The following is a 9,999-nucleotide window of genomic DNA, read 5'->3' on the forward strand; positions in this document are numbered from 1 at the left end:
AGTAATTTAACAAACTAAAAGTACAATGAAAATTGTATGTAAGTAAATTATGAAAAGTAACTTATAATTACATTAAATATCTAAAACAAATTGAAAGAACAACTTAGAAAAGTATACCATTGCATCTTGGAATAACAATACATGAAATATGAGAACATATAACTAAAGACACAGTGTTTATTTCATAGAGAAGGTAATCAAGTCAAACAGGGAATAAATAGTCTTTTAGTGTCTCATAACTAATATGATAATATGAATATAAAAAACATAATAAATGTTATATGATTTGGCATTACATTGCATGATTAGGAAACTAAGAAAATAAAATATTGGCTTAAAATATTGCATATAATGTAAAATTGTTATTTAAAAATAGGAAAAAAACTTACGTTGGTTATAATCCATATGAGTGTAACAAATCACATGTGTTTTTATTTTGTTGCTGCCCTGCCTTTTTGTACTTGGATGAAAGGGTGTCCATGAAGGTATCTTGAAAATCCACAGTTCCAAAGCCAGAAATCCTAGTCACAGCTCTGTGTACCCGCCTGCGGGACTAGTAATTCATGGGGTCTTCGAAGAGGACCAAGCCTGAAAGAAAAACGGGCGAGAGAGAAGAACGGACTCAAGCAAATGTGCACTTGTCAAGAGTCAAATTTTATTGAACCGAAGCAGGCTTTTAAGGCCAACCTTAGATAGAGGTGGGGCGAGGGAGGAGCACAGTGTAGAATCCTTTTTACTCAGGGAGGGGTAGGTTGGAAAAGCACATTGTAGAGCCTCTCAACTCAGGGAGGGGCAGGGTGGAAGTTACAAAATCTTCTTGGCCCGGGGCCTGGAACACTTTGCAGTTATTTTCGGAAGTCATGGTACAGTTAGCACATTTCTGCAACTGTCAAGCAGGATGTTAGTCAACCAGGTGCAGCAGGGTAGGGGGAATGAGAAAAGGTCGGAAGTTTCTCAGGGCTTGTCTCCAACAGCTCTGAGGGCTGGAAAGCTATCACAGCTCAGATGTGGAAAAGTGTCCCAAGGGTATCCAGAGACATGGGAGCCCAGAAGCTCATAGTTCTGGGGTATGACAATGTCCCAAGGGAACCACAGAGTTCTGAGAAGAGGCCTCCTCAACAAAGACATTGCAGCCCCAAGGGGTGGGTTGCCCCAACCCCTGAGGAGCTGAGGAGTCCAAGAGTCTGAGCTCTGGTCCTTATTCAGACAATGTAGCTCTCACAGGAAGGTTTCCTACCACTGAGGAAACCTGCCTCCACAGTCCCAGGGTGACTAAGAGGATTTGTGATCCTATAGAGTGCAGTTTTTTAAATTTTTATTTTATTTTTATTAATTACAGGTTATTCACTTTGTATTCCAAATGGAGCACCCTCCCTCATCCCTTCCCAATCTCACTTTCCTTCCTTCTTCTTCTCCTATGCCCCTCCCCCAGTCCAAGGATAGGGGAGGTCCTCCTCCCCTACCATCTTACCCTAGTCTATCAGGTCTCATCAAGACTGGCTTCATTGTCTTCCTCTGTGGACTGGTAAGGCTGCTTCCCTCTCAGGGGGAGTTGATCAAAGAGCTAGTCCATGAGTTCATGTCAAAGACAGTCCCTGTTTGTATTACTGGGAAACTCTCTTGGACACTGAGCTGCCATAGGTTACATCTGTGTAGAGGTTCTAGGTTATTTCCATGCATGGCCCTTGTTTGGAGTATCTATCTCACAAAAGACCCCTGTGCCCAGAATTTTTTGGTTCTGTTGCTCTCCTTGTGGAGCTAATGTCCCCTCCAGGTCATTCTATCTCACCATTCTTTAATAAGATTCTCTGCACTCTGCCCAAAGTTTGGCTATGAGTCTTAACATATGTTTTGATACACTGCTGGGTAGTCTTTCAGAGGTCCTCTGTGGTAGGCTCCTGTCCTGTTCCCTGTTTTCTCCCTCTTCCGATGTCCTTCCTGTTTGCCTTTCTGAATGAAGAGTGAGGCTCTTACCTAGAGTGTTCCTGGATTAGCTTCCTTAGGTGTACAGATTTCAGTATGATCATTCTATATTATATGTCTAATACACACTTATAATTGAGTATATACCATATGTGTCTTTCTGCTTTTAGGACACCTCACTCAGGATGATCTTTTCTAGATCACACCATTTACCTGCAAATTTCATGATTTCCTTATTTTTAATTGCTGAGTAGTATTCTATTGTATAAATGTACCACAATTTCTGTATCGATTCCTCAACTGAGGGACATCTGGGTTGTTTCCAGATTCTGGTTATTATGAATAGAGCTGCAATAAACATAGTTTAGCAAATGTTCTTATTGTATACTTGAGCATAATTTGGATACATGCCTAAGAGTGGTATAGCTATATCTTGAGGTAACACTATTCCTAATTGTCTGAGAAAACACCAGATTGATTTCCAAAGTGATCATACAAGTTTACATTCCCACCAGCAATTGAGTAGGATTCTTATTCTCCACATCCTCTCCAGCATGTGTTGTCACTTGAGTTTTTAATCTTAGGCATTTTGATGGGGGTAAGGTGAAATCTTAGGGTCGTTTTGATTTGCATTTCCATGATGATTAAGGATATTGAACATTTCTTTAATTGTTTCTTTGCCATTGGATATTCCTCTATTGAGAATTATCTGTTTATCTCTGTACCCATTTTTTAATTGGATTACTTGGTTTGTTGGTGTTTAACTTCTTAAGTTCTTTATATATTCTGGATATTAGCCCTCTGTCAGTTATAGTGTTGGATAAGATCCTTTCCCAGTCTGTAAGCTGTGGTTTTGTTCTGATGACAGTGTCCTTTGCTTTACAGGAGCTTTTCAGTTTCATGAGGTACCATTTATTTATTGTTGATCTTAGAGCCTGTGCTGTTGGTACTGTGTACAGGAAGTTGTTTCCTGTGCTAATGAGTTCAAGGCTCTTCCCCACTTTTTCTTCTTAGAATTTTAGTGTGTATATTTTTACATTGAGGTCTCTGGTATTTGTTTTGTGCAGGGTGATAAGTATGGATCATTTTGCATTTTTCTACATGTAGACATCCAGTTAGACCAGCACCATTTGTTGAAGAAACTCTCTTTTTTCCCACTGTATGGTTTGGGCTTTTTTTTTTTTTTTTTTTTTTGTCAAAAATCAGGTGTCCAGATGTGTGTGGGTTTATCTCTGGGTCTTCTATTCATTTCCATTGATCCACCATTCTATTTCTATGCAAGTACCATGTAGATTTTATTTCTGTTGCTCTACAGTACAGCTTGAGATCAGGGATGGAGATATTTCCAGAAGATCTTTTATTGTAGAGGATTTTGCTAGCTATTCCGGATTTCTTGTTATTCCATATGAAGTTAAGAATTTTTCTTTAAAGGTCTGTAAAGAATCGTGGTGGTAATTTGATGGGAATTGCATTGAATCTGTAGATTTCTTTTGGTAAGATGGCCATTTTTTTATGTTTATCCTGCCAAGCCATGAGCATGGGAGATCTTTCCAACTTTTGATATCTTCTTCTATTTTTCTTCAGAGACTGAAAAAAAATTTAATACAAGTCTTTGACTTGCTTGATTAGAGTTACACCAAGGCACTTTAAGTCCTTTGTTGCTATTGTGAAGGATGTTGTTTCCCTAATTTCTTTCTCAGCTTATTTTTCTTTTGTATACAGAAGGGCTACTGATTTTTTTTTTTTTGAGTTAATTTTGTATCCAGGAACTTGGCTGAAAGTGTTTATCACCTTTAGGAGTTCCCTAGCAGAATTTGTTGGGTCACTCAGATATATTATCATATCATCTGCAAATAGTAATAATTTGACTTCTTTTTCCTGAGCTGAATCCCCTTGATTTCCTTTATTGTCTTATTGCTCTAGTAAGGAATTCAAGTACTATGTTGAAGAGCTATGGAGAGAGTGGGCAGCCTTACCTTGTCCCTGATTTCAGTGGGCTTGATTTAAGTTTCTCTACATTTAATTTGATGTTGGCTATAAGCTTGCTGTATATTGCCTTTACTATGTTTAGATAAGTGCCTTTTATCCCTCTTCTTTCCAGGACTTTAAACATGAATGAATGTTGGATTTTATGAAATGCTTTTTCAGTATCTAAGGAGATTATTATGTGGTCTTTTTCTTTTAGTTTGTTTATATGGTGATTACATTGATGGATTTCCTCATATTGAACCACCCCTGCATACCTGGGATGAAGCCTATTGGTCATAGTGGATGATAACTTTGATGTGTTCTTGGATTCATTTTCATGTAATTTATTGAGTATTTTTGCATCAATGTTCATAAGAGAGATTGGCCTGAAATTCTCTTTCTTTGTTGGGTCTTTGTTAAGTTTAAGTACCAAGGTGACTGTGGCTTCTAAGAATGAGTTTGGTAATGTTTCTTCTGTTTTTATTTTGCAGATTAATTTGAAGAGTATTGGTGTCAGCTCTTCTTTGAAGGTCTGGTAGAATTCAGCACTCAAACCCTCTTGCCATGGGCTTTTTTGGATGGAAGACTTTTGTTGACTTCTATTTTCTTACGGGATATAGGAGTATTTAATTGATTGACCTGTTCTTGATTCAGCTTTGGCATATGGGAACAATCAAGAAAATAGTCCATTTCATTTAGATTTTCAAAATTTGTGGCATTGAATCTTATCAAGTAACACCTAAGACTGTTTGGATTTCCTCAGTGTCTGTTGTTATGTCCTCTTTTCATTTCTGATTTTGTTGGTTTGGATAGTGTCTCTCTGCCTTATAGTTAGTTCAGATAAGGGTTTTTCTATCTTGTTAATTTTCTTTAAAAAAAAAAACAGCTGTTGGTTTCATTGATTCTTTAAATTGTTTTATTTGTTTCTAATTTGTTGCTATCAACTCTCAGTTTGATTATTTTCAGCAACCTACTCCTCTTGGGTATGTCTGCGTCTTTTTTTTCTAGGTCTCTCAGGTGAGCCTTTAAGTTGCTTGTATGAGATGTTTCAAATTTCTTCTTTTTTTAAATTTAATTTTATTTTTTTCTTATCAGTTACATTTTATTAACTCTGTATCCCAGCCATGTCCCGCTCCCTCATTCCCTCCCAATCCCACCCTCCCTCCCTCATCTCCACCGTGCCCCTTGCCAAGTCCACTGATGGGGGGGACCTCCTCCCCATTCATCCAATCCTGTTTTATCAGGTATCTTCAGGACTGGCTGCAAAGCTCTCCTCTGTGGCCTAACAGGACTGATCCTCCCTTGGGGAGTGGGGAAGTCAAAGAGCCAGTCATTGAGTTCCTGTTAGAAATAGTCCTTGTTCCCCTCACTATGAGAAACCAATTGGTTACTGAGCTACCACAGGCTACATCTGAGCAGAGGTTCTAGGTTATATCCATACATGGTCCTTGGTTGAATAACAGTCTCTGAGAAGACCCTGTGCCCAGATATATTTGGTCCTTGTGGAGTTCCTATCCTTTCCACACCATACTAACTCCCCTTCTTTCATATGATTCCCTGTACTCTGCCGAAGGTTTGGTCTTGAGTCTTTGTATCTGCTTTGAAAACACTGCTAGTCTTTCAGATGCGCTCAGTAGACTCTTGTCATACATTCAATGCACATCCCATCTGTCTTTCTAAACGAGGATTGATCATCTTACCCCATGTTCGCTCTCTTGATAATCTTTTTTAGGTATATAGATTTCATTATGTTTGTCATATCTTATAGGTCTATATAAGTGAGTATATACCGTGTTTGTCTTTCTCCTTCTGGGATATTTCACTCAGAATGATCTTTTATAGATCCCACCATTTGCCTGCAAATTTCATGATTTCCTCCTTTCAAATTTATTCTTGAAGGCATTTAGTGCTATGAACTTTCCTCTTAGCTCTGCTTTCCATGTGTCCCATAAATTTGGATATGTTGTGTCTTCATTTTCAGTGATTTCAAGGAATTCTTTAATTTCTTTATTTCTCCCCTGACTCAGCTGTGATTGAGTAGTGAGTAGTTCAGTTTCCATGTTATGTGTAGGCTTTTTGCTATTTCTGTTGTTGAGGTACAGCTTTAGTCCATGGTTGTCAGAAAGGATACATGGGATTATTTAAATCTTCTTGTATCTTTTGAGGCTTGCTTTGTGAACAAATATATGGTCTGTTTTGGAGAAGGTTCCATGAGGTGCTGAGAAAAAGGAAATTCTTTTGTGTTTGGGTGAAAGGTTCTATAGATGTCTGTTAGGTCACTTTGGTACATGACCTCCGTTAGAGTAATTGTTTCTTTGTTTAATTTCACTTTCATTGACCTGCCATTTGTTTAGAGTAGGGTGTTGAGGTCTCCCACTATTAATGTGTGGAAATCTATGTGTAGTTTAGCAACAGAACAAGAAAATTTGAACACAAGGAACTTCCCAGAGACTCATACTCCAACCAAGGACTATTCATGGAGATAACCTAGAACCCTGACAATGCAGCCACTTCCGATGAGAACTGATAGACTAAGATCAGAAAGAAGGAGAGGAGGACCTCCCCTATCAGTGGACTTGGGGAGGGACATGCATGCAGAAAGGGGGGGGGTGGGACCGGGAGGGGAGGAGGGAGGGGCTTATGGGGAATACATAATGAATAAAGTGTAATTAATTTAAAAAGTAAAAAAAAATTATTAATTTTTCTTTTACAAATGTGGGTGCTCTTGTATTTGGGGCATAGATATTCAGAACTGTGATGTCTTCTTTGTGTAATTTTCCTTTGATGAGTATGAAATTAATTTCCCTATCTCTTTGGATTAATTTTGGTTGAAAATCTATTTTATTAGATATTATAATGGCTTCTCCTGCTTGCTTCTTGGGTACATTTGCTTGGAAAACCATCTTCCAGCCCTTGACTCTCAGGTAATGACTTTGTGACTTCGGTGTGTTTCTTGTATGCAACAGATCATTGGGTCTTGTTTATGCATCCATTTTGTTAGTCTTTGTCTTTTTATAGGAGTGTTGAGTCCTTTGATGTTGAAGGAGATTAATGGCCAGTGTCTGTTAGATCCTTTGATTTTGCTGTTGTTTGTTGTAGTGTGTTTGTGTGCTTGGCTACTTTTAGTTTTGCTGTATTGAATTTATTTATTTTCTGTGTCTTCTGGAATATAATTAGGTTTCCTGGGTTGTATTTTTCCTTATAGTATCTTATGTAACTCTGGATTTGTGGGTAGGTATCATTTACATATGTATTTGTCATTGAATATCTTGTTTTCTCCGTGTATGAACACTGAAATTTTTGCTGGGTAGAGTAGCCTGGGCTGCTATCTGTGTTCTCTCAGGGTCTGCATGATATGCGTTTAGGCCTTTCTGGCTTGCACTGTCTCAGTTGAGCAGTGCTATGTGATTCTGATGGGTTTGCCATTATCTGTTACTTGGCCTTTTTCCTTTGCAGCTTTTATTATTTTTCCTTTGTTCTGTATACTTACTGTTTTGGTCATTATGTAGCGGGAGTATTTTCTTTTCTGGTCTATGATTTTGTTAAAAATATTTTCTGGGCCTTGGAGATGGGAATCTTCCTTTTCCTCTATTCTTATTATACTTAGGTTTTGTCTTTTCATGTTGTCTTGGATTTCTTGGATGGTTTGTGTCAGGAACTTTTTAGATATAACATGTTCTTTGATGGATACATTGATTTCTTCCATTGTATCTTCCATACCTGAGATTCTTTCTTCCATCTCTTGTAGTCTATTGGTTATGCTTACTTCTCTAGTTCCTGTTTTCTTCCATAAGTTCTTCCTCTCCATTATTTTCTACATTTGTGTTTTCTTTAATTTTTCCAATTCTATCTTCAAATATTGAGCAGTTTTGTTGATTTCCTTCACCTGTCTGACTATATTTTCCTTCAATTCTTTCACCTGCTTGTTTGGACATTCCTCTGTTTCTTTCATTTCTTTCAGTGATTTAATTTTTTCCTCTCTAAAGGCCACAAACTGTTTGGCTGCACTTTCCTGTATTTCTTTACTGATAGCCATAATCTGTATTTATCTTCCTGTATTTCTTTATGGATGGCTATTATCTGTTTGACTTTATCTTCCTCTATTTCTTTATGCATTTTTTGTTTCCTCTATTATCCTCTTCATAAATGTAGATATAAGGTCATCTTCTTGAATTTCATTTATGCTAGGCTGTCCAGGGCTTCTCCCCCCTGGATAACTGGGTTCTAGACATGCCATATTGCTCTGTCTTTTGTTCGTTGAGCTTTTACACTGGCCTCTACCCATTGGTACCTTAGGTGTTGGCTGTTAGTTTCTGGTACTTCCTGGAATCCTGGGGTAGGGAGAGTCCCCATGGCAGGAAGATGATTTTTCCTGAAGGAGGCCTTCTCAGCTTTTTGGGTATGGTCACTGAATGCCTGGTGTTTCTCAGGAATTGCCACAGCTCGCCTTAAACATATAAACCTGAGTGGTAACTGTGGTCTTTGTTAGTCAAGGCTTTCCTCTCACCCAGAGAAGTCTTAGAGACAGCTGCCCTGCTGCTTGGCTTCTTGCTCTGAATTTAGTGAGCTGCTGCTGTTGTTCTTATGCTGTTTTCTAGGCACAGCCCTCTTGAAGAACCTGGGATCTCTGTGGTTTGGTCAATTCAGTTATGGATAACTGGCTGCCCCTTGGAGCAGTATGTGGGGAATGATCTGGAGAATCCCAGGCTTCTGTAGGTCTGAGGTTGGAGCTCTGTGTCCCAGTACCCAGGTAATAATCAGTGGCAGGTGAGTACAGCTCTTATGCATGCAGCAGGAGGCTAGAGCCTAGAGCCTGGAGTCTGTGAGAGCCCAGAAACGTTTCCTGAGCTGGGTGTCCTGAGTTCAGACCTGATGTTTCCTCCCACCGTAAGGTTTCCTCCTAGCAGAGAGATCCAGTCTGTCATGTTTCCCCAAACATGACAGTCCACAGTTCTGTCTGGTGTGGTGCGTAGAGCACACAGGCACAAGCGAGTGGTGGCTCCAAGCTGGTGGCTGGGAGCCTGCAGGAACCAGAGAACTTTTTTCTGAGATATTTAAAGTGTATGCATGTATGTGTGTGTGTTTGGGAGGGGTCAGGTGAGTGTTTTAAATTTGGACCTGCTGTTTCCCTCACCGTGAGGTTTTCTCCTGACAGGGAAACCCTGTCTCTGGTACCCTGGAGTTCACAGTTCTGTCTGGGACAGTGAGTCAGGAGTGCAGCAGGTCTCTGGGCTGTTAGCTGGGTTCCCCGCTCTGAGATAATGGCTGAGCGCCTGCCAGACCAAGGGACATTTCCGAGGCTTTGACTGGGTGACATGAGGTCGGTCCTATTTGCTTCCTTCACTGTGGGATTTTCTTTCGACTGGAAAGCCCAGTCTCGGTTGTTTTGGTGCCCACAGTTCAGCCTGGGAAGATGATCAGTACATGCTGGTGTGTGGCTGGCGACAGAGTTTCTGCCAGGACTCGGGAACTCTTCTGGGTTTTAGTTGGGTTACCTGAACCCGATTGAGTCCCACTCCGTAGGGGTTTCCACTCACCTGGGAAACACAATCGCTGATGATTTAGATCTCAGAGTTCTGTCACTTAGTCACTGTGCCATCACTGCTCCTCAGACACAGTGTCCTCCGGCAGCTGCCATCTTGAATCTCCACTAGATGGTAGTTTTTAATAGAAGTGCACCATGCAGGAAAAGCAAATCCATAACCAGAGTAATTATTTATGCCAATAAGGACAAAGGCTGGTCCTTTCCATAATGTGTGTCATTGATTATACTCAACCTAACACAAAGTCACTGGCTGGTCATACCATAAAACTGTGCCATAGTGAGGGGTCTACATTAGACTCTGCCTCTGGCAGAGTTGGATCAAAGCAGCAACCTTTGACATGCCAGTCTTGGTGAGTGAACGTCTATGTTGCTGAATCTACGCACAAAACCAAACTCTTCCACCATGGTCACTTTGTTCATGGGGCTACTGGACAGTGACTGGAATAGCTAAAGAAATAGTTTGACTGCATAAAGAATGGTTCATCTTACTTACTTTATTCAATTCCTTCTTTACTTAAGTCACGTTTTGATGAACATTCACATGGGTCACAAACATCTTCATA

Source organism: Psammomys obesus, unplaced genomic scaffold (genome assembly GCF_907164565.1).
Source record: "Psammomys obesus unplaced genomic scaffold, mPsaObe1.curated_primary_1811, whole genome shotgun sequence".
In the NCBI taxonomy this organism is placed as follows: Eukaryota; Metazoa; Chordata; class Mammalia; order Rodentia; family Muridae; genus Psammomys; species Psammomys obesus.